Genomic DNA, 26945 nt, shown 5'->3' on the forward strand with positions numbered 1-26945 from the left:
CTAGAACAGAACTAGAACAGAACTAGAACAGAACTAGAACTGAACTAGAACTGAACTAGAACTGAACTAGAACTGAACTAGAACTGAACTAGAACTAGAACTGAACTAGAAATAAACTAGAACTCAACTAGAACTGAACTAGAACTAAACTAGAACTGAACTAGAACTAAACTACAACTGAACTAAAACTGAACTAAAACTGAACTAGAACTGAACTAGAACTGAACTTGAACTGAACTAGAACTGAACTAGAACTGAACTAGAACTGAACTAGAAATGAACTAGAACTGAACTAGAACTGAACTAGAACTGAACTAGAACTGAACTAGAACTGAACTAGAACTGAACTAGAACAGAACTAGAACAGAACTAGAACTGATCTAGAACAGAACTAGAACAGAACTAGAACAGAACTAGAACATAACTAGAACAGAACTAGAACAGAACTAGAACAGAACTAGAACAGAACTAGAACAGAACTAGAACAGAACTAGAACAGAACTAGAACAGAACTAGAACAGAACTAGAACAGAACTAGAACTGATCTAGAACAGAACTAGAACAGAACTAGAACAGAACTAGAACATAACTAGAACAGAACTAGAACAGAACTAGAACAGAACTAGAACAGAACTAGAACAGAACTAGAACAGAACAGAACAGAACTAGACAGAACTAGAACAGAACTAGAACAGAACTAGAACAGAACTAGAACAGAACTAGAAACAGAACTAGAACAGAACTAGAACAGAACTAGAACAGACCAGAACAGAACTAGAACAGAACTAGAACAGAACTAGAACAGAACTAGAACAGACTAGAACAGAACTAGAACAATAGAACAGAACTAGAACAGAACTAGACAGAACTAGAACAGAACTAGAACAGAACTAGAACAGAACTAGAACAGAACTAGAACAGAACTAGAACAGAACTAGAACAGAACTAGAACAGAACTAGAACAGAACTAGAACAGAACTAGAACAGAACTAGAACAGAACTAGAACAGAACTAGAACAGACTAGAACAGAACTAGAACAGAACTAGAACAGAACTAGAACAGAACTAGAACAGAACTAGAACAGAACTAGAACAGAACTAGAAACAGAACTAGAACAGAACTAGAACAGAACTAGAACAGAACTAGAACAGAACTAGAACAGAACTAGAACAGAACTAGAACAGAACTAGAACAGAACTAGAACAGAACTAGAACAGAACTAGAACAGAACTAGAACAGAACTAGAACAGAACTAGAACAGAACTAGAACAGAACTAGAACAGATCTAGAACAGAAATAGAACACAACTAGAACACAACTAGAACTGAACTAGAACAGAACTAGAACTAAACCAGAACTAAACTTGAACTAAACTAGAACTAAACTGGAACTAAACTAGAACAGAACTAGAACTAAACCAGAACTAAACTTGAACTAAACTAGAACTAAACTGGTACTAAACTAGAACTAAACTAGAACTAAACTAGAACTAAACTAGAACTAAACTAGAACTAAACTAGAACTAAACTAGAACTAAACTAGAACTAAACTAGAACTAAACTAGAACTAAACTAGAACTAAACTAGAACTAAACTAGAACTAAACTAGAACTAAACTAGAACTAAACTAGAACTAAACTAGAACTAAACTAGAACTAAACTAGAACTAAACTAGAACTAAACTAGAACTAAACTAGAACTAAACTAGAACTAAACTAGAACTAAACTAGAACTAAACTAGAACTAAACTAGAACTAAACTAGAACTAAACTAGAACTAAACTAGAACTAAACTAGAACTGAACTAGAACTGAACTAGAACTGAACTAGAACTGAACTAGAACTGAACTAGAACTGAACTAGAACTGAACTAGAACTGAACTAGAACTGAACTAGAACTGAACTAGAACTGAACTAGAACTGAACTAGAACTGAACTAGAACTGAACTAGAACTGAACTAGAACTGAACTAGAACTGAACTAGAACTGAACTAGAACTGAACTAGAACTGAACTAGAACTGAACTAGAACTGAACTAGAACTGAACTAGAACTAGAACTGAACTAGAACTGAACTAGAATTGAACTAGAAGTGAACTAGAACTGAACTAGAACTGAACTAGAACTGAACTAGAACTGAGATAGAACTGAACTAGAACTGAACTTGAACTGAACTAGAATTGAACTAGAACTGAACTAAACTAGAAACTTACAAAATTAGATATCAGTACTCTAACTCTTTGACTTATAAAACCGAAAGTATCACAAATTTATAATACCAATTCCTGGTTGCAATAAAGTGCAATAAACAATAAACATTTCTGAGGAACCCCTTGCAAAATAAAACCAAAAAAAGGGAAACCAAAAACTTTTAAACTCCTTTAAAAAATCCACCCTAAAACCACCGATAAAAGTTCAAACCGGCAATTTAAAAAAAAGCACTATTCCAAAACAATAACAAGCCTTCAAAGAGACTTTCTAAAAGGAATAAGAGAGTAGCTAAAATAAAAAAAATGAGAGCCAATTCTAAGCAATAGGAGGACAACAAAAACTTAACGAGGACAACAACATTTAAGTTTATTTCTGTACAACAAAGAAAGACGACAGAAAATTTTTCAAAATCTTAGGATAGAATTGTGGTTGACAATACACTATTTTGCTGTTACAACAGACTAACAACAACCATGGACTTTTGCTGCAATTTCTGTTGCTGCGTTGTTACTTACTTACGACCAACGCGCACCACGACTATCATCATTTTAATGATGATGATACACAACTTCAACTACTTGACAACAGCCAACAGCAGCAAACAGTAAATATTTTGTTGAAAGTTGCTTTAGCAATTGCCAAAGAGACAGTAAAAAAGTACAATGCTGCTCCAATGGAGAGTGTTATGACAAGAAAAGCAACAGAATTGAGCAACATTTTTTAACAGGAGTTCAGGATTTTTAAAGGGCATCCATGACATTTGGTTTATGTAAAACTACAGGCAGTTTGATACAAAATTGAAGCGGGAACGTAAGGAAAGAGAAAAAGGGAAATATAAAGGGAATTAAGTGAACAAATTGAGAGCATGTCTAAGAGTCGGGTATTCATTATAATGAAAAAAAGTTTTGCTGTTAGAAAAGTTGAAAGATTTTTAAGTGTTAATACCGTTAGCGTATTAGATTTTTATTCCAGTTATACATTTTTATTTGGTGGGAATAATGAAAACCTAAAAGGAATTTCTTGATGCATATTTCTGATGTTTTATTAGTAATATTTTCTATAACATATTGGTTTAACTCGGACAGAGATACTGAGAAGTACAACTTAAGTACTGATAAGATCAGACTTTAGAATAGACAATAGTAGAGACTATATAACAGTCTATAGGACAGTTTATAACAGTCTATAGTCCAAACTATAGGACAGTTCTATAGTCCAGACTATAGGAAAGTCATTAAGTCCCGACTATAGACAGTTCTATAGTCCCGACTATAGACAGTTCTATAGTCCAGACTATAGACAGTTCTCTAGTCCAGCCTATAGACAGTTCTATAGTCTAGACTATAGAATGTTCTATTGTCTACAGTCTGGAATATAGAACAGTCTATAGTCGGGACTACAGAACAGTCTATAGTCGGGCCTATAGAACAGTCTATAGCCGGGACTATAGAACAGTCTATAGTCGGGAATATAAAACCGTCCATAGTCTGGACTATAGAACAGTCTATAGTCGGTACTTAGAACAGTCTATAATCGGGACTATAGAACAGTCTATAGTCGGGACTATAGAACGGTCTATAGTCGGTACTATAGAACGGTCTATAGTCAGGACTATAGAACGTTCTATAGTCGGGACTATAGAACGGTCTATAGTCGGGACTATAGAACGGTCTATAGTCGGGACTATAGACTATAATCGGGACTATAGACTATAATCGGGACTATAGAACAGCCTATAGTCGGGACTATAGAACAGCCTATAGTCGGGACTATAGAACAGTCTGTAGTCGGGACTATAGAATAGTCTATAGTCGAGACTATAGAACAGTCTATAGTCGAGACTATAGAACAGTCTATAGTCGAGACTATAGAACAGTCTATTGTCGAGACTATATAACAGTTTATAGTCGAGACTATAGAACAGTTTATAGTCGAGACTATAGAACAGTCTATAGTCGAGACTATAGAACAGTCTATAGTCGAGACTATAGAACAGTCTATAGTCGAGACTATAGAACAGTCTATAGTCGAGACTATAGAACAGTCTATAGTCGAGACTATAGAACAGTCTATAGTCGAGACTATAGAACAGTCTATAGTCGAGACTATAGAACAGTCTATAGTCGAGACTATAGAACAGTCTATAGTCGAGACTATAGAACAGTCTATAGTCGAGACTATAGAACAGTCTATAGTCGAGACTATAGAACAGTATATAGTCGAGACTATAGAACAGTATATAGTCGAGACTATAGAACAGTCTATAGTCGAGACTATAGAACTGTCTATAGTCGAGGCTATAGAACAGTCTATAGTCGAGACTATAGAACAGTCTATAGTCGAGACTATAGAACAGTCTACAGTCAAGACTATAGAACAGTCCATAGTCGAGACTATAGAACAGTCTATAGTCAAGACTATAGAACAGTCTATAGTCAAGACTATAGAACATTCTATAGTCGAGACTATAGAACAATCTATACTCGAGACTATAGAACAGTCTATAGTCGAGACTATAGAACAGTCTATAGTCGAGACTATAGAACAGTCTATAGTCGAGACTATAGAACAGGCTATAGTCAAGACTATAGAACATTCTATAGTCGAGACTATAGAACAGTCTATAGTCGAGGCTATAGAACAGTCTATAGTCGAGGCTATAGAACAGTCTATAGTCGAGGCTATAGAACAGTCTATAGTCGAGACTATAGAATAGTCTATAGTCGAGACTATAGAATAGTCTATAGTCGAGACTATAGAATAGTCTATAGTCGAGACTATAGAATAGTCTATAGTCGAGACTATAGAACAGTATATAGTCGAGACTATAAAACAGTCTATAGTCGAGGCTATAGAACAGTCTATAGTCGAGACTATAGAACAGTCTATAGTCGAGACTGGAGTGACTATAGATCAACCCATAGACAAGAGACTATAGCTCAGACTTTAGTTCAGTTCAGTCTATAGTCCAAAGTTTGTAGATCGGGTTATATTCAAAAATATAGATCTATTTATAAGCAAGAATATAGATCAGTTTATAGATCAAACTACAATACTTATTAGAGCGATCCCTCTTTCATTCCTTGATAACTTCTTCTCATCATACGGCCCTTTAATATCCCAAAGGTTGCCCATTCCACATCTTCCTGCATTATAGTATGTATTAATTTTGCTCTACTTTTACCATAAGAAAGACAATTGTCTTGTCAGTTGTTGTTTGTTACTGGTGGTCGCATTCAACTTCACTAAACAACTAACCGGTTTTACTGGATTGTCTTTGCATTACTGTTCCATCTTGTCATACTCCTTATACCCTTCGAAAATAGACAGGCGGACAGTCAAGACACAAGTAGCCAGCTCAAAAGTACTTGGTCAGACTACTTTAGTATTTTGTGTTGGTAGTAAGTATAGTAAAGATTCCTTTAGCTATGGACAACTAGACATTTAGTGAAAAAGAGAGGGAGATAGAGAGAGAGAGAGAGAGAGAAAGAGAAACCAGTCGTAAAAATACAAAGAATTTACTCCACCATGTACGTTGCTGACGCACAATTACAGGCTGTTGTATGGCCTGGATGGCTGCATGAAGGGAGAAGTTTGTATTAAAAGAAAAACTTTTATTGTGTTCTTAAGGATATACTGGAAGTTGCCACTGATGATGACAATAAATTTGTGTTAAGTTTTATTATTGTTATTGCTGAAAGCCTGGTAGTTGGTGGCACAAAACAACAACAGTTCCGCCCTTTGCAACATTGCTTAAGTACCACTTTCATACTCCTTTAAGGCTATGGCTATCTGCCACAAGAAATTGTCTGCATATAGCTGGTTGCTGTGTCATATAGCAGCAGCAAACATTAGACAGTTAGTTGGTTTGTTGGTTGTAATTCCAGCAGTGTGCTGCGCCCTGCAAAATTGTTAGAAAGTTTGTTGTTTGTCATTAGAAATACCTGCTGAAATTGCTGTTCCTCTAGTTAAGGGAAATAGTAAATGTTGCTTTTACTTTTTTCGTGTTGGTCTGTGCTATGGGAATGTGATAATAAAATGTTGCATGCATCATTGCCACTATACTAGAGAAAAGAATGAGAGAATATTTTTGTTGTTTTTGCAACTTAGAAAATGTTGTTGCCACCTTTGCTGGTGGTAAGTTAAGGTTGGTTGAGGCATGTTTTCCGCAGTCACTCACTAGCTCGCTCAGTCTTTTTAAATGTGGCATGCATCTGTGTAGTCTGTTCAACACAATACACATCTGTTGGTTTGCCGTTGTTTTTTTCTGTTTCCTTCAACTCTTGTCCTACCCGTAACGAGGAGGTTGTGCAAGAGTACTGTATCTGTTCGACTCTATAAACACATATCATTTAAATGTGTTTGTATGCTTGTGCCACAGCTGCAGCTGTTTGTGCCACCTTATCCAAAAGTGTATTCAACTTCTACAAATTGTATTAAGGCATACAGTGCATATATTTCAGGCTTTCAACACCACCATTACAGACAACATCATCACCATCACCACCAACATCATCTTCATCCTGCTCATACTCATCTTCTTCATCATCATTGCAAATTCAGTTTTTTGTGTGTCTTTCTTTCCTTCATTTAAGTTTTCGTAAAAACTGACAACGTTCATTTGCCTCGCTCGAGGTCTGTTGCATGGTATCAGCAGAAATGAAGTATTTTTATTGAATTTTTATTTAGGAATTTTAATAAATTGATAATGTCATTAATTTAAGAAAAACTGCACTCGCATTTGATTCGTTGTTACAAGAAAACATACAGCGTAGCGAAGAAAAAATTTCAGAAATTAAACAGGTGCCGCAAAAAACAGAAAACAATACTTAACGATGTTGTTGTTAAGGCCAGCAGACATTCTTTAAAAGAAACATCTTGGAAATTGAGACAAAAATAATGAACATTTGGAAGTGATATTCTTCGATTCAGATTGAAAAATTTGATTCAAAACATCTCTATCCCCAAGAGTCCCTTATGAATAACTGAAGAGGCGTGGTAGCTTTCTAAAGTGAGGCGTTAGAATCCTAAGAATGGAGAAATCAAACACGCAAGTCAACTTCATGCTCCCGAGAAATCTCTCTACTAAGAAATATATCCCTTGTTGGGCTTCGTGAAAGCAAATGGTCTCAATCGTAGAAGTTCAAAATATCAAATGATCTAAAGAAACCATTCCCCGATTCATATTGAAAGATTTGATTCGAAACACTTAATATGGAGATGGTTAATGCATCTCTACCCTCACGAGACCCTTGTTGACAGCAGACCTATAAATAGAGTGATTATGACCTGATGTATAGTACATGAGTAATGTGTTTCTCATTGGGCTTTGGAAAACCCAATGTTCCAAATCGTGGAAGTTAACAACATCGAATTCGCATGGAATTACTCTAAACAACTACTTAGCCGACTATATCAAGTGAGTAATGTGTTTCTCATTGGGCTTTGGAAAACCCAATGTTCCAAATCGTGGAAGTTCACAACATCGAATTCGCATGGAACTACTTTAAACAACTACTTAGCCGACTGTGTCAAGTCGGTATTTACCGAATGAGAGGCTTTAAATCCCTAAGAGTGGACAACTTAAATCTATTTCATGTCACCAACATTCCATTAGGATCGGCATAAACTTAAGAATAATATACAGAGATTAAGCTCCTGCTCCTATGAACGAATTTCAGATGCTCTATTCCGTACTCTTTTTTGAAGTTCCTCGACTCGTAAAATTCATCAAGCAAACTTTATTGATGTGTGAAACAAGATAACCGATGTAAATCGTTCCCTACTGGACACGATGTGGAATGTCCAACCACTTTTAAACAGTTTTTGACGCATAATAGTGTTTAAACCATACCATGGAACATCCGTCCACTTTTTACAGCTTTCGTCTGGTAAAACTGTTCATCATATAACCTTCTCTTTGAAACTCAAACAATTCTGTAATTACATCCTCATCTCTTTTGGAAATGGAATCATAGCTTCTTTACCGAAGTTCCTCTGATTAACCTTAAGTGGGCAGTACTCTGACTCTTCTGGAAGTTGGTAAACGTTCCTTAGATCCAGAATTAGAATAAGCTACCCATGATTTCTCTTTGGAACTTGGAATGATCGTACGCCAATGGGCAGGTCTTTACCCTTTAGCTCGAGTGGGAAACATTTTTAACGTCTCATGGTCAAACTCCGGAGGATCAGTCGAACTAGAGAATATGGAAGGAGTTGAAAGAAATGAAGAAGAAAATCTAACATAATGTCTAATAGCGTGGTCCACTGCTGTATCATCACAGCTTGAGATCAGTATTCTTATCAGAATCCTAAACTGAGTGCTTACAACCAGTCTCAGATCTGTAGATGAGGGAAGATCTTAAAGAGGAAATATTGGTATAGCTTCTGTAACAAATATCTATTCTACCAGGAGACTTTAACCGCCAATCCAAAAAGAAATGGAATCAAATGATAAAGGAAAAATTACCGAATTAGTCCCCCTTAAAAGTGAAGATTCCATATGAGATAGCAGTACACAGTACATGATTGGCATCTCGACTGATATATGAAAATGGAGAGGATCGCTACTACACGATCGTGAGTGATAAGAATGATCATCGCAAATTTTAAGGAAGTTCATTATTTTTTCATTAAACTCTGCACAACAAGAGAAACGATGTTGAAGAGTTTAAGTTTAGAATTTAATAAGTTCAGACCGACCTACAAAAAACGATTTCAGAAGAACCCAAAGTAAAGCCCCTCGATTATGCTATAAACAATTTAAAACATTTCTAATATCAAAACAGAATCTCTGAAGGCCTGACACACTTTGAAAATATGTACCAGAAAATGTTGTTTCGAAAAAGTGACCCAAAGTATAAAATGTTTGGGAAACACTGTACTAATGTAATAAAAACATCATAAACATCTGTGTGGAAAACAAAAATTAAGAATAAAACAATAAACAACTGAACCAATACATTTTACACCACAAAATGGATTTGGTTTTCAAACAACAACAAATTGGCAATATGACAACAACAATAAAGACAAAATCGAACAGTGGGTAAAGAAAATTTAAAGCATTGAACGGCCTATCATAACAAGTTTTTCACAAAAATGTTTTAAAAATAACTCATTCAAATTTATCAAAGGTTTATAAGACAATAATATTTGTTTTATTAACCTTTGACAAATGATAAACCTTAAGAAATTTCAATATTATTTCTACAAAATTCCACATCTGCCCCACTGTATGAATTAATATTTTACACAATATGTATTACGATTTGTTTCTTCTAAATCTTAAGTTTAAACCTCAACCAACAACAATAAAAAAACAAAATTAATGTAAATAAACAAAAGTTCAAAAAACGCTGAGTAAAGCAGAATAACAACAAAACAAGAAAAAAAATTAAGTAAATTAAAAGCTGTTAAGATTTTTGTTGTTGTTAAGCAAAAATTCTAAATTTAGAAATAAAATATGCAAAAAGTAATAACAAAGAGAGTAATTACTAAATGCTCTTTAAAATTACAAAACTTGCAAAACTATTTTACTCTTTTAACAACACTCTTTTAAGATTTTTCTCTCTTTTGCTCTCTCCTAAAACTTATAAAACTCTTTTTTCACTAGTACTGTTATAAATGTTCTGTTAGAGAGTTTATTGAACTGTTACTAACAGTAGAATATTCTTTAGAAATATTATCAACAGTGTAGTTTGTGTTTGACTGTAAAGCATTGAATGATATAAGCCTCTTTAGCTCAGTGGCAGAGCACTGGTCTTGTAAACCAGGGGTCGTGAGTTCAATCCTCACAGGAGGCAACAGCAAATTTTTTTATTTTGAATTATTTTTTTTAATAATTTTTGAAATTTTAATCAAATTTTTAATTTGTTTTAATTTAATAAAAATATTAATCGAAACAACAAGAAACTGAACTAGAATAGACCAGAACTAGAACTGAACTAGAACTGAACTAGAACTGAACTAGAACTGAACTAGAACTGAACTAGAACTGAACTAGAACTGAACTAGAACTGAACTAGAACTGAACTAGAACTGAACTAGAACTGAACTAGAACTGAACTAGAACTGAACTAGAACTGAACTAGAACTGAACTAGAACTGAACTAAAACTGAACTAGAAAACTGAACTAGAACTGAACTAGAACTGAACTAGAACTGAACTAGAACTGAACTAGAACTGAACTAGAACTGAACTAGAACTGAACTAGAACTGAACTAGAACTGAACTAGAACTAGAACTGAACTAGAACTGAACTAGAACTGAACTAGAACTGAACTAGAACTGAACTAGAACTGAACTAGAACTGAACTAGAACTGAAATAGAACTGAAATAGAACTGAACTAGAACTGAACTAGAACTGAACTAGAACTGAACTGGAACTGAACTAGAACTGAACTAGAACTGAACTAGAACTGAACTAGAACTGAACTAGAACTGAACTAGAACTGAACTAGAACTGAACTAGAAACTGAACTAGAACTGAACTAGAACTGAACTAGAACTGAACTAGAACTAGAACTGAACTAGAACTGAACTAGAACTGAACTAGAACTGAACTAGAACTGAACTAGAATGAACTAGAACTGAACTAGAACTGAACTAGAACTGAACTAGAACTGAACTAGAACTGAACTAGAACTGAACTAGAACTGAACTAGAACTGAACTAGAACTGAACTAGAACTGAACTAGAACTGAACTAGAACTGAACTAGAACTGAACTAGAACTGAACTAGAACTGAACTAGAACTGAACTAGAACTGAACTAGAACTGAACTAGAACTGAACTAGAACTGAACTAGAACTGAACTAGAACTGAACTAGAACTGAACTAGAACTGAACTAGAACTGAACTAGAACTGAACTAGAACTGAACTAGAACTGAACTAGAACTGAACTAGAACTGAACTAGAACTGAACTAGAACTGAACTAGAACTGAACTAGAACTGAACTAGAACTAGAACTGAACTAGAACTGAACTGAACTAGAACTGAACTAGAACTGAACTAGAACTGAACTAGAACTGAACTAGAACTGAACTAGAACTGAACTAGAACTGAACTAGAACTGAACTAGAACTGAACTAGAACTGAACTAGAACTGAACTAGAACTGAACTAGAACTGAACTAGAACTGAACTAGAACTGAACTAGAACTGAACTAGAACTGAACTAGAACTGAACTAGAACTGAACTAGAACTGAACTAGAACTGAACTAGAACTGAACTAGAACTGAACTAGAACTGAACTAGAACTGAACTAGAACTGAACTAGAACTGAACTAGAACTGAACTAGAACTGAACTAGAACTGAACTAGACTGAACTAGAACTGAACTAGAACTGAACTAGAACTGAACTAGAACTGAACTAGAACTGAACTAGAACTGAACTAGAACTAGAACTAGAACTGAACTAGAACTAGAACTGAACTAGAACTGAACTAGAACTGAACTTGATTTAGAAATGAACTAGAACTGAACTTTCGTATCTTAAAAATTTCACTTTTTTTAAATCCTAAAACTGCAAATCATAGCAGTTTTCTCAACTCTTACTTCATCGCTAGATAACAATTTAATTTTTTTATTTATTTTTAATTTATAAAATTAATATAAAATTATTGCACAATTAGCTCGAACAGTGAGAGTGGCCAGTAGTCGTAATCAGTCTTTATTATACACAAAATGGAAACCATTATGAACAGTTTATAATAAATCATAGATAAGAAATTAATGAACAAATTGTGGTTTAAGAGAAGGTGTAGGGGTTTTTAATTAGATATTTTTAAAAAAAAAAAAGAAAAAATAAGTAATATTATAAGAAGGGAAACTACAAAATTTTGGTAAACATTAAATGAAGGAATGATATAAATCCGTGGCAATTTGGTAATCGGTTTAACATGTTCAAAATATTTTCAAAATTTTCAATAAATTTGATTTCCACTAGTTTGCCGTGTTCTCAAGTTAATACAATAATTAATATTAGTTATTTTTCTCTCTTTCCCACTAACAACCTAACATTTCACCAAATAACATTAATTACAAAATTATATACATTGTCGTGGTATCTGGTAACAAATGAGTCCTGTTTATGGGAATAAAATAAAAAAAAGTACTCGCATAATATATGACCAGGATAAATTATTGTATGGTTGAGGTGTAAGTGCGTAGTATACATACTCAGGGACACATGAGAACCCCATTAAGCAAACACATGTATGGCTTTAAATTTTAATGTCCATTCAAATATCATTCGTTAGTTTATGACACCATTTTCGTAATGAACTAACAAAAAATCCGTTTGTAAGCGTCCTTTAGGATGTAATTTGAAGGAATGTAATGGTAATAGTTTCCACTATAGTCTCGACTACAATCTGTTCTATAGTCTCGCTACAATCTGTTCTATAGTCTCGACTATAGACAGTTTTATAGTCTCGACTATAGACAGTTCTATAGTATCGTCTATAGACAGTTCTATAGTCTCGTCTATAGACAGTTCTATAGTCTCGTCTATAGACAGTTCTATAGTCTCGTCTATAGACAGTTCTATAGTCTCGACTATAGACTGTTCTATAGTCTCGACTATAGACAGTTCTATTGTCTCGACTATAGACAGTTCTATAGTCACGACTACAGACAGTTCTATAGTCTCGACTACAGACAGTTCTATAGTCTCGACTATAGACAGTTCTATAATCTCGACTATAGACAGTTCTATAGTCTCGACTATAGACTGTTCTATAGTCCCAACTATAGACTGTTCTATACTCTCGACTATAGACAGTATTATAGTCTCGACTATAGACAGTTCTATAGTCTCGACTATAGACAGTTCTGTAGTCTCGACTATAGACAGTTCTGTAGTCTCGACTATAGACAGTTCTGTAGTCTCGACTATAGACAGTTCTGTAGTCTCGACTATGGAAGTTCTATAGTCTTGAATATAGACAGTTATATAATCTCGACAACAGACAGTTCTATATTCTCGACTGTAGACTGTTCTATAGTCTGGACTATAGACTGTTTTATAGTCCGTACTATTCTATAGGCTCGACTCAGTATTTCTTGAAAGTTTATAAAAAAAAATCATACTTTTCATCCCCTGTCTGAAGTTAAGTACTGCTATGTGTGTACTTAAATTTGCGTATATGTATGTGTAAGAGTCAAAGGATATGCTTTTAAAACTCTTAAATGAGTGGAGTGCATGATAGTAGTCTCCTGTTTATTTTGCATACACTGATACAACAATAAAGTCCAACAGAAACCGTTAGCTATAAATAATCATGTGATAGGGTTTCAAAAATGTGAATTAGGGTTCATTTGCTAAAGTACACACGCACACTGATTACAATCGCAACCACAGACGATAAAGATACAGACAACTGAAGCCACTTTTTACATTATTCAAGGACACTCTATATAGGTTGGAGTTAGTTCCGAATTAAGGCAGAAGTCATAATATCTTTTGGGAGTTTGAAAACGCCTTAAGATCGGCAATCAATCAGCTGTTCAAATGATATCAGATTTTATAAATATTTGAAAACTCTTTGTCGTTTGTGGTTGTAGCCGCTATTGTATTTAAGCACTTAACACGTAAGTACTTTCTACTGTGTGAAAAATTATATGTCTCACTACTTAAAGGGAAATGTATATAAATTCAGCAAAAACAACAACTACAATGATAATATACATATAACAACAACAATAAAAAAGCATTTCAATTAATTAAAATTCATTGTTTGATTTATAAATCATAATTTTTAATGAAGGCAACACAAAGGGAACGAAAAAACGCCGGAAAAGTTTTAAGTGTCCAAGTGGATTTTTATGATTTCTTAAGCTTGCCACCCAGCAGGATTAGATTGAAGTCTGTAGTCGAGACTAGAATAGTCTATAGTCGAGACTATAGAATAGTCAATAGTAGAGACTATAGAATCGTCAAAAGTCGAGACTAAAGAATGGTCTATAGTCCAGATTATAGAACAGTCTATAGTCGAGACTATAAAAGAGTCCATAGTCGAGACTATAGAAGAGTCTATAGTCGAGACTATAGAAGAGTCTATAGTCGAGACTATAGAAGAGTCTATAGTCGAGACTATAGAAGAGTCTATAGTCGAGACTATAGAAGAGTCTATAGTCGAGACTATAGAAGAGTCTATAGTCGAGACTATAGAAGAGTCTCGGATATAGGCTGTTCTATAGTCTCGACAATAGACTGTTCTATGGTCTCGACTATAGACTGTGCTATGGTCTCGACTATAGACTGTGCTATAGTCTCGACTATAGACTGTGCTATAGTCTCGACTATAGACTGTTCTATAGTCTCGACCATAGACTCTTCTATAGTCTCGACTATAGACTCTTCTATAGTCTCGACTACAGACTCTTCTATAGTCGAGACTATAGAAGAGTCTATAGTCAAGACTATAGAAGAGTCTATAGTCGAGTCTATAGTCGAGACTATAGAAGAGTCTATAGTCGAGACTATAGAAGAGTCTAGGATCGAGACTATAGAACAGTCTATAGTCGAGACTATTGAACAGTTTATAGTCGAGACTATTGAACAGTTTATAGTCGAGACTATAGAAGAGTCTATAGTCGAGACAATAGAACAGTCTATAGTCGAGACTATCGAACAGTCTATAGTCGAGACTATAGAACAGTCTATAGTCGAGACTATAGAACAGTCTATAGTCGAGACTATAGCACAGTTTATAGTCGAGACTATTGAACAGTTTATAGTCGAGACTATAGAAGAGTCTATAGTCGAGACAATAGAACAGTCTATAGTCGAGACTATTGAACAGTTTATAGTCGAGACTATCGAACAGTCTATAGTCGAGACTATAGAACAGTCTATGGTCGAGACTATAGAACAGTCTATAGTCGAGACTATAGCACAGTCTATAGTCGAGACTATAGCACAGTCTATAGTCGAGACCATAGCACAGTCTATAGTCGAGACCATAGAACAGTCTATTGTCGAGACTATAGAACAGCCTATATCCGAGACTATAGAACAGTCTATAGTCGAGACTATAGCAGAGTCTATAGTCTCGACTATAGAAGTGTCTATAGTCGAGAATATAGAACAGTCCATAGTCGAGACTATATATAGACTATATATAGAGGAGTCTATAGTCGAGACTATAGAACAGTCCATAGTCGAGACTATGGAAGAGTCTATAGTCGAGACTATAGAACAGTCTATAGTCGAGACTATAGAACAGTCTATAGTCGAGACTATAGAACAGTCTACAGTCGAGACTATAGAACAGTCTACAGTCGAGACTATAGAACAGTCTACAGTCGAGACTATAGAAGAGTCTATAGTTGAGACTGTAGAGGAGACTATCGTCGAGACTATAGACGAGACTATAGAACAGTCTATAGTCGAGACTATAGAACAGTCTATAGTCGAGACTATAGAACAGTCCATAGTTGCGACTATAGAACAGTCTATAGTTGCGACTATAGAACAGTCTATAGTTGCGACTATAGGACAGTCTATAGTTGCGACTATAGGACAGTCTATAGTTGCGCCTATAGGACAGTCTATAGTTGCGACTATAGAACAGTCTATAGTTGCGACTATAGAACAGTCTATAGTTGCGACTATAGAACAGTCCATAGTTGCGACAATAGAACAGTCTATAGTCGAGACCATAGAAAAGTCTATAGTCAAGACTATAGAACAGTCTATAGTCGAGACTATAGAACAGTCTATAGTCTAGACTATAGAACAGTCTATAGTCTAGACTATAGAACTATAGAACAGTCTATAGTCGAGACTATAGAACAGTCTATAGTCGAGACTATAGAACAGTCTATAGTCGAGACTATAGAACAGTCTATAGTCTAGACTATAGAAAAGTCTATAGTCGAGACTATAGAAAAGTCTATAGTCGAGACTATAGAAAAGTCTATAGTCGAGACTATAGAACAGTCTATAGTCGAGACTATAAAACAGTATATAGTCGAAACTATAAAACAGTATATAGTCGAAACTATGGAATAGTCTATAGTCGAGAGCATAGAAGAGTCCATAGTCGAGACTATGAAACTGTAGTCGACCCTTTATAGAGAACTAGTGAAAAATTTGAAACGCAATTTGAACCCTAAATCTGCTTACTATATAAAGTACAGTAATCCCTTGTAAACAGAATAAAAATTACAATAAAAATAAAAACAATTAGCAGAAAATTATAATGAATACAAAAACTACAAGAAAATGAGAAATCAACAAACACCTGCTCAAACAACAACAGAAGCAGATTGTTGTAATTGTTGTTATTGCTATAAAAAGGAAGAAAACACAGGCGAAAGTAAAAGTAAACAAAACAACAATAATAGAAAAACGGCAGCCAAGGAAAACTTCCTGGAAACCGGTTTAGTTGTTTTACAACAAGTAAGAGATTTAACATTACTCTTAATAAAACTGAGTTTATTTTTTTTCACTCTCTTAACATGTTATCAACAAAAATTGGCCTATAAATTGTAACCAAATAAAAAAAATCAAAAACAAATTAGAAACTTGTTTGTATTTTCTTTTCTATTTTTAGAATTTATTTTTAAATATAAACAAATAATGAAAATGTTTAGACATCTTTAAGGGTGGGTAATTTTTTTTTTTTTCTATTAGATTGTTTTGTGTTTGTGTTGGAAAAAAAATCAAATAATTGTATTTATTTACTTATTATATCTTATCGAAAATTAACCCAATTATAATCTAAGTAACAGCCAATCAATGACTTTATTTGGTTGTTTGTTGGTTGATTTTGTAAGATTTTTTTTTTTCATTTTATGATTTCTTATTAGCACTACTATTGACAGCAGTGGGTGTTGAAATTTGAAACAGTGATGTCAATTTGTGGTTTTTATAAGAATTGGCAAACGAATGCGGAAGGACCATTTCTATCAATAGTCTATAGCCTGTACTAAAGTCTCAACTACAGACTGTTCTATAGCCTCGCCTATGAACTGTTCTAAAGTCTGGCCTACAGAGTGTTCTATAGTTTCGACTATAAACTGTTCTTAAGTCTGGACTATAGACTGTTTTGTAGACTCGACTATAGGCTGATATAAACTCTGGACTATAGAATTTTCTATACTCTCACCTACAGACTGTTCTATAGTCTCACCTACATACTGTTCTAGTCTCGACTATAGACTGTGTTATGATATCGACTATAGACTGTGTTATGATATCGACTATAGACTGTGTTATAGTATCGATTATAGACTGTTCTATAGTCTTGACTATAGACTGTTCTATAGTCTTGACTATAGACTGTTCTATAGTCTTGACTATAGACTGTTCTATAGTCTTGACTATAGACTGTTCTATAGTCTTGACTATAGACTGTTCTATAGTCTTGACTATAGACTGTTCTATAGTCTTGACTATAGACTGTTCTATAGTCTTGACTATAGACTGTTCTATAGTCTTGACTATAGACTGTTCTATAGTCTTGACTATAGACTGTTCTATAGTCTTGACTATAGACTGTTCTATAGTCTTGACTATAGACTGCTCTATAGTCTTGACTATAGACTGTTCTATAGTCTTGACTATAGACTGTTCTATAGTCTTGACTATAGACTGTTCTATAGTCTTGACTATAGACTGTTCTATAGTCTTGACTATAGACTGTTCTATAGTCTTGACTATAGACTGTTCTATAGTCTTGACTATAGACTGTTCTATAGTCTTGACTATAGACTGTTCTATAGTCTTGACTATAGACTGTTCTATAGTCTTGACTATAGACTGTTCTATAGTCTTGACTATAGACTGTTCTATAGTCTTGACTATAGACTGTTCTATAGTCTTGACTATAGACTGTTCTATAGTCTTGACTATAGACTGTTCTATAGTCTTGACTATAGACTGTTCTATAGTCTTGACTGTAGACTGTTCTATAGTCTTGACTATAGACTGTTCTATAGTCTTGACTATAGACTGTTCTATAGTCTTGACTATAGACTGTTTTATAGTCTCGACTATAGACTGTTTTGTAGGCTCGACTATAGACTGTTCTATAGTCTTGACTATAGACTGTTCTATAGTCTTGACTATAGACTGTTCTATAGTCTCGACTATAGACTGTTTTATAGTCTCGACTATAGACTGTTTTGTAGGCTCGACTATAGACTGTTCTATAGTGTCGACTATAAGCTGTTCTATAGTCTTGACTATAGACTGTTCTATAGTCTTGACTATAGACTGTTCTATAGTCTTGACTATAGACTGTTCTATAGTCTTGACTATAGACTGTTCTATAGTCTTGACTATAGACTGTTCTATAGTCTTGACTATAGACTGTTCTATAGTCTTGACTATAGACTGTTCTATAGTCTTGACTATAGACTGTTCTATAGTCTTGACTATAGCCTGTTCTATAGTCTTGACTATAGACTGTTCTATAGTCTTGACTATAGACTGTTCTATAGTCTTGACTATAGACTGTTCTATAGTCTTGACTATAGACTGTTCTATAGTCTTGACTATAGACTGTTCTATAGTCTTGACTATAGACTGTTCTATAGTCTTGACTATAGACTGTTCTATAGTCTTGACTATAGACTGTTCTATAGTCTTGACTATAGACTGTTCTATAGTCTTGACTATAGACTGTTCTATAGTCTTGACTATAGACTGTTCTATAGTCTTGACTATAGACTGTTCTATAGTCTTGACTATAGACTGTTCTATAGTCTTGACTATAGACTGTCTATAGTCTTGACTATAGACTGTTCTATAGTCTTGACTATAGACTGTTCTATAGTCTTGACTATAGACTGTTCTATAGTCTTGACTATAGACTGTTCTATAGTCTTGACTATAGACTGTTCTATAGTCTTGACTATAGACTGTTCTATAGTCTTGACTATAGACTGTTCTATAGTCTTGACTATAGACTGTTCTATAGTCTTGACTATAGACTGTTCTATAGTCTTGACTATAGACTGTTCTATAGTCTTGACTATAGACTGATCTATAGTCTTGACTATAGACTGTTCTATAGTCTTGACTATAGACTGTTCTATAGTCTTGACTATAGACTGTTCTATAGTCTTGACTATAGACTGTTCTATAGTCTTGACTATAGACTGTTCTATAGTCTTGACTATAGACTGTTCTATAGTCTTGACTATAGACTGTTCTATAATCTTGACTATAGATTGTTCTATAGTCTTGACTATAGACTGTTCTATAGTCTTGACTATAGACTGTTCTATAGTCTTGACTATAGACTGTTCTTTAGTCAAGACTATAGTCTCTATAGTCTCGACTATAGTCTTGACTATAGACTGTTCTATATTCTTGACTATAGACTGTTCTTTAGTCTTGACTATAGACTGTTCTATAGTCTTGACTATAGACAGTTCTATAGTCTTGACTATAGACAGTTCTATAGTCTTGACTATAGACTGTTCTATAGTCTTAACTATAGACTGTTCTATAGTCTTAACTATAGACTATTCTGTAGTCTTAACTATAGACTGTTCTATAGTCATAACTATAGACTGTTCTATAGTCTTGACTATAGACTGTTCTATAGTCTTGACTATAGACTGTTCTATAGTCTCGGCTACAGACTGTTCTATAGTCTCGGCTACAGACTGTTCTATAGTCTCGACTATAGACTGTTCTATAGTCTCGACTATAGACTGTTATATTGTTTCGACTATAGACTGTTCTATAGTCGAAACTATAGACTGTTCTAAAGTTCTGGACTATAAACTGTTCTTAAGTCTGGACTATAGACTGTTCTGTAGCCTCAGCTATAGGCTGATATAAACTCTGGACTATAGAATGTTGAGACTATAGACTGTTCTATAGTCTCGACCATAGACTGTTCTATAGTCAAGACTATAGACTGTTCTATAGTCAAGACTATAGACTGTTCTATAGTCTGGACTATAGACTGTTCTATAGTCTCGACTATAGACTGTTCTATAGTCTCGACTATAGACTGTTCCATAATCTCGACTATAGACTGTTCTATAGTCTCGACTATAGACTGTTCTATAGTCTCGACTATAGACTGTTCTATGGTCTCGACTATAGACTGTTCTATAGTCTCGACTGTAAACTGTTTTGTTGACTTTTCTATAGTCTCTATTGTAGTTGAACTATAGTATTTAGAATCTTTTGTAGTCACTGTCTTTATACTTTATACTTTTATGATTTCCCAAAAGTTGTACGTTTATTGACGCCCCTTATCAGTTAAAAAAAAAAACTTCTGGTATAATTTGTCAATATTAAATCCACACGTTTCTTTTAGAACGGTTATCTCTAGCCACTATTTTTAAGCCATAATTTTTTGGTAAAATTTGAACACACGTCAAATGATTTTTTGCTATCATTAAATAAGTTCACGTGAATAGCTTAGATTTAGGGAAAAAACCCCGATCAAGAGAACTTTAAATGACTTAACATTTATTGCTAATTAGATGATTATTTAAATAGGTTATTGTATGTAAAATATATAAAATTATTTACTAAAGATAAGCCCTAAGAATTGTTTGAAAAAACACGCAATTTATGATTTATTGCGTTTAAATTTTAAAATAAAAATTATATATATATTTTTTTTTTTCGTTTATAATATGTAGTGATAATTAAAGTAAAAATAAAATAATAATATGAATAAGATTGTTTGAACATCGTTTCTATTATAAATTAAATGCTCAGCTAATAGAAGAAATTATAAAACACTTAAAATAAATACATAATGAAAAAAAGCTAAGGGTACAAATTCCACCTCTAGAGAAATAGAAATTAACAAAAGAATTTGTTAATTTTATAAATAAATTGATAAAAAAAAGTTTAAAGTAAAAGTGATTTAATTTTTAGACAATGGCACTTGAGTAATAAAAACTTGCATTTAAACTATCTAAGGAAAACGCAGAAATCGTTTAAAGGATTTGACCATATTCTATATTTCTACAAAAGTTTTTTGGAATTCGTATTTAATAACTTACTTTTCTTTTTGATAAGAGCACAAAATCTGAAAGGAAAGAGAGAAATAAACATTAGTTTTACTACAAAATTATGAAAATATAGATTAAATTTATTCATGTATCATTATAAAGATGTAACATTTCCATCTCTGAGACATTTTAGAGTTACCAACAGTTGGACTTCTATTTTCGGTAAACACTAGTCTATAGTCTAGTCTATAGTCTAGTCTATAGTCTAGTCTATAGTCTAGTCTATGGTCTAGTCTATAGTCTAGTCTATAGTCTAGTCTATAGTCTAGTCTATAGTCTAGTCTATAGTCTAGTCTATAGTCTAGTCTATAGTCTAGTCTATAGTCTAGTCTATAGTCTAGTCTATAGTCTAGTCTATAGTCTAGTCTATAGTCTAGTCTATAGTCTAGTCTATAGTCTAGTCTATAGTCTAGTCTATAGTCTAGTCTATAGTCTAGTCTATAGTCTAGTCTATAGTCTAGTCTATAGTCTAGTCTATAGTCTAGTCTATAGTCTAGTCTATAGTCTAGTCTATAGTCTAGTCTATAGTATAGTCTATAGTCTAGTCTATAGTTTAGTCTATAGTCTAGTCTATAGTTTAGTCTATAGTCTAGTCTATAGTTTAGTCTATAGTCTAGTCTATAGTTTAGTCTATAGTCTAGTCTATAGTTTAGTCTATAGTCTAGTCTATAGTCTAGTCTATAGTCTAGTCTATAGTCTAGTCTATAGTCTAGTCTATAGTCTAGTCTAGTCTATAGTCTAGTCTATAGTCTAGTCTATAGTCTAGTCTATAGTCTAGTCTATAGTCTAGTCTATAGTCTAGTCTATAGTCTAGTCTATAGTCTAGTCTATAGTCTAGTCTATAGTCTAGTCTATAGTCTAGTCTATAGTCTAGTCTATAGTCTAGTCTATAGTCTAGTCTATAGTCTAGTCTATAGTCTAGTCTATAGTCTAGTCTATAGTCTAGTCTATTGTCTAGTCTATAGTTTAGTCTATAGTTTAGTCTATAGTTTAGTCTATAGTTTAGTCTATAGTCTAGTCTATAGTCTAGTCTATTCTATAGTCTAGTCTATAGTTCAGTCTATAGTCGAGTATATAGTGTAGTCTATAGTCTAGTATGTAGTCTATTCTATATTCTAGTCTATAGTTTAGTCTACAGTCAAGTCTTTAGTCTAGTCTACACGTTGGTCTATAGTTTAGTATATTGCCTAGTTCATAGCCTAGTCCATCGTCCAGCCAGTAGTCTAGCCCATAGTCATTTGACTGGACCCTACTACCTATAGGTCTGATTCTGCTTTTACCAAAACATTATGGTTTTATTATTTTGCACATATAAACCTTAAAAATTTTAAAAAAGAATTAAATAATTATTTGTATATATTTCTGATAAGCTAATTAATTGTTAAGTATGTATTTTGTTTTTTTTTTTTTTTTTAATTATTTCTTATATAAGTTAAACATATAAACAAATTTTTTATATAAATTTGTTTAGTTTTGTTAGTATTTGTGTCTTGGCATTGAAATTATCAATTTTACAAGGTTCCTTTTGTGTTTAAAATATTTTCGTTAAAAGAAAAAAAAAACCAACAATGTTTGCGATATAAAGTTGAGCATAAAAAATTAAATATAAACAGATGATAAACTAACTAAAATTGCAACAGTTGTTTAAAGGAATTAATTCATGGAGACATTTTAAATAGTTTTTATTGTGTGTCAATCTAGCAAATTACTTGAGTTCGAAGGATCATTTTTCAACTTTTTTGCACAGTTCTCAAACTGATTCTACATTTTTGCTTTTGAATGACTTGTAAATATTTACATTAAGTTTTTTTTTTAAAAAGATTTTACTCTTTTAGTTCTATTTGAGTGAAAATATTTTAAAAAATGTGTGCAAAAAAATGAGAAATATTGAATCACAATAACAAATTGCATTAAATAATTTAATTTCAAAGAAAATGTATCTTAATTGATTTAAATTTAATAAATTTTCAGTTACAAACGTCAAATGTGTAAGAAAAAGATTTGACTTGACAGACACTTGAATGGACTGTCTGTCTACACATGAGAAAAAAAGTAAATTAAAAACATATTTGGTTCTCAGGAAATTAATAACAAAAATTCCTGAATTCGACATGATTTAAAATTTAATCAATTAGCCTATAGTCTAGTCTATAGGCCTATAGTCTAGTCTATAGGCCTATAGTCTAGTCTATAGGCCTATAGTCTAGTCTATAGACTAGTCTATAGTCTAGTCTATAGTCTAGTCTATAGTCTAGTCTATAGTCTAGACTATAATCTAGTCTATAGTCTAGTCTATAGACATATTTTAAAATTTAATCAAATAGCCTATAGTCTAGTCTATAGACTAGTCTATAGTCTAGTCTATAGTCTAGTCTATAGTCTAGTCTATAGTCTAGTCTATAGTCTAGTCTATAGTCTAGACTATAATCTAGTCTATAGTCTAGTCTATAGACATATTTTAAAATTTAATCAATTAGCCTATAGTCTAGTCTATAGACTAGTCTATAGTCTAGTCTATAGTCTAGTCTATAGTCTAGTCTATAGTCTAGTCTATAGTCTAGTCTATAGTCTAGTCTATAGTCTAGTCTATAGTCTAGTCTATAGTCTAGTCTATAGTCTAGTCTATAGTCTAGTCTATAGTCTAGTCTATAGTCTAGTCTATAGTCTAGTCTATAGTCTAGTCTATAGTCTAGTCTATAGTCTAGTCTATAGTCTAGTCTATAGTCTAGTCTATAGTCTAGTCTATAGTCTAGTCTATAGTCTAGTCTATAGTCTAGTCTATAGTCTAGTCTATAGTCTAGTCTATAGTCTAGTCTATAGTCTAGTCTATAGTCTAGTCTATAGTCTAGTCTATAGTCTAGTCTATAGTCTAGTCTATAGTCTAGTCTATAGTCTAGTCTATAGTCTAGTCTATAGTCTAGTCTATAGTCTAGTCTATAGTCTAGTCTATAGTCTAGTCTATAGTCTAGTCTATAGTCTAGTCTATAGTCTAGTCTATAGTCTAGTCTATAGTCTAGTCTATAGTCTAGTCTATAGTCTAGTCTATAGTCTAGTCTATAGTCTAGTCTATAGTCTAGTCTATAGTCTAGTCTATAGTCTAGTCTATAGTCTAGTCTATAGTCTAGTCTATAGTCTAGTCTATAGTCTAGTCTATAGTCTAGTCTATAGTCTAGTCTATAGTCTAGTCTATAGTCTAGTCTATAGTCTAGTCTATAGTCTAGTCTATAGTCTAGTCTATAGTCTAGTCTATAGTCTAGTCTATAGTCTAGTCTATAGTCTAGTCTATAGTCTAGTCTATAGTCTAGTCTATAGTCTAGTCTATAGTCTAGTCTATAGTCTAGTCTATAGTCTAGTCTATAGTCTAGTCTATAGTCTAGTCTATAGTCTAGTCTATAGTCTAGTCTATAGTCTAGTCTATAGTCTAGTCTATAGTCTAGTCTATAGTCTAGTCTATAGTCTAGTCTATAGTCTAGTCTATAGTCTAGTCTATAGTCTAGTCTATAGTCTAGTCTATAGAGAGAGAGAGAAAGAGAGAGGAAGCATAGAGACCCCAGAAAACAACATTGCAAAATGATTAATGTTGCCAAGGTGTACATGCATCAGCAGCAGCAATATTCTTTAACTTTCGACTATAGAGGGAACATACATATAATCCATCCGCTGGTGGTGGTGGTAAAGAACGCATTCGAGTTACGTTTGTACATGTGACCAAAGAATGATTGATTAAACAATGTTGACACACAGTCAGCAGCCAAAACAGTAAAACCTAGCGAACCAAAGCAAACCATACTAAAACCAACCAACCAACCAGCCATCCAAACGTACCATCGTCCATCGATCCACATCCAGTAAATTCAACATTTTAGAGACATGATTTTTTTATAAATTTTTTTCCTTCGTAATAATACTTTGCCAGCAGCTCTCACATAGATACAGTTGTTCATATAGAGACAATTGTGATGTTTGTACGAGAGTTTATGTTATTTGTACATCTATGGTTAAGTTTTGGGTAGAATAAACGAGAATAAACTCAGTGATTCATCAGAAAAATAAAATAAATAAATTTAATTTATAGAAAACGATATAGAAAAATGTTGTAGAAAACATTTAAACATTAAAAGGCAAATGTTTATTAAGATTTAAAGTTTTTTTCTTAAAGACGTCCTAAGTAAACGACTTTGTAGAATGAAATGCTCTCAATTGACCAGTTCTAGTTCAGTTCTAATTCAGTTCAAGTTCAGTTCTAGTTCAGTTCTAGTTCAGTTCTACTTCAGTTCAAGTTCAGTTCTAGTTCAGTTCTAGTTCAGTTCTAGTTCAGTTCTAGTTCAGTTCTAGTTCAGTTCTAGTTCTGTTCTAGTTCTGTTCTAGTTCTGTTCTAGTTCAGTTCTAGTTCAGTTCTATTTCAGTTCTAGTTCAGTTCTAGTTCTGTTCTAGTTCTGTTCTAGTTCTGTTCTAGTCCTGTTCTAGTCCTGTTCTAGTTCTGTTCCAGTTCTGTTCTAGTTCTGCTCTAGTTCTGTTCTAGTTCTGTTCTAGTTCTGTTCAAGTTATGTTCAAGTTATGTTCTAGTTCTGTTCTAGTTCTGTTCTAGTTCTGTTCTAGTTCTGTTCGAGTTCTGTTCTAGTTCTGTTCTAGTTCAGTTCTAGTTCAGTTCTAGTTCAGTTCTAGTTCAGTTTTCTAGTTCTGTTCTAGTTCTTTCTAGTTCTGTTCTAGTTCTGTTCTAGTTCTGTTCTAGTTCTGTTCTAGTTCTGTTCTAGTTCATGTTCTAGTTCTGTTCTAGTTCTGTTCTAGTTCTGTTCTAGTTCTGTTCTAGTTCTAGTTCTGTTCTAGTTCTGTTCTAGTTCTGTTCTAGTTCTGTTCTAGTTCTGTCTAGTTCTGTTCTAGTTCTGTTCTAGTTCTGTTCTAGTTCTGTTCTAGTTCTGTTCTAGTTCTGTTCTAGTTCTGTTCTAGTTCTGTTCTAGTTCTGTTCTAGTTCTGTTCTAGTTCTGTTCTAGTTCTGTTCTAGTTCTGTTCTAGTTCTGTTTCTAGTTCTGTTCTAGTTCTGTTCTAGTTTTCTGTTCTAGTTCTGTTCTAGTTCTGTTCTAGTTCTGTTCTAGTTCTGTTCTAGTTCTGTTCTAGTTCTGTTCTAGTTCTGTTCTAGTTCTGTTCTAGTTCTGTTCTAGTTCTGTTCTAGTTCTGTTCTAGTTCTGTTCTAGTTCTGTTCTAGTTCTGTTCTAGTTCTGTTCTAGTTCTGTTCTAGTTCTGTTCTAGTTTCTGTTCTAGTTCTGTTCTAGTTCTGTTCTAGTTCTGTTCTAGTTCTGTTCTAGTTCTGTTCTAGTTCTGTTCTAGTTCTGTTCCAGTTCTGTTCTAGTTCTGTTCTAGTTCTGTTCTAGTTCTGTTCTAGTTCTGTTCTAGTTCTGTTCTGTTCTAGTTCTGTTCTAGTTCTGTTCTAGTTCTGTTCTAGTTCTGTTCTAGTTCTGTTCTAGTTCTGTTCTAGTTCTGTTCTAGTTCAGTTCTAGTTTTGTTCTAGTTCTGTTCTAGTTCCGTTCTAGTTCTGTTCTAGTTCTGTTCTAGTTCTGTTCTAGTTCTGTTCTAGTTCAGTTCTAGTTTTGTTCTAGTTCCGTTCTAGTTCTGTTCTAGTTCTGTTCTAGTTCTGTTCTAGTTCTGTTCTAGTTCTTTTCTAGTTCTAATTCTATTCTGTTCTAGTTCTATTCTAGTTCTGTTCTAGTTCTGTTCCAATTCTATTCTATTCT

General features: G+C 33.6%; 1 protein-coding gene and 1 non-coding gene across 2 annotated transcripts in view; one reads left to right on the top strand and one right to left on the bottom strand.

Annotated features, from left to right (window-relative positions):
- LOC119611285 (neurogenic protein mastermind-like) overlaps positions 1–21233 on the bottom strand; it is a gene marked incomplete at its 3' end in the record, with an annotated part of 58902 nt that extends 37669 nt beyond the window's left edge. The window contains exon 1 of the mRNA XM_037966820.1: positions 21208–21233. The remainder of the gene's footprint in view (positions 1–21207) is intronic.
- Trnat-ugu lies at positions 9943–10014 on the top strand. The gene has a single exon. It is a non-coding gene; the product is annotated as a tRNA-Thr (tRNA).
- Positions 21234–26945: the final 5712 nt, after the last annotated feature.

This window comes from Lucilia sericata, unplaced genomic scaffold (genome assembly GCF_015586225.1).
Source record: "Lucilia sericata isolate MDLA Ls3-8-SP2 unplaced genomic scaffold, ASM1558622v1 Contig001410F_arrow, whole genome shotgun sequence".
In the NCBI taxonomy this organism is placed as follows: domain Eukaryota; kingdom Metazoa; phylum Arthropoda; class Insecta; order Diptera; family Calliphoridae; genus Lucilia; species Lucilia sericata.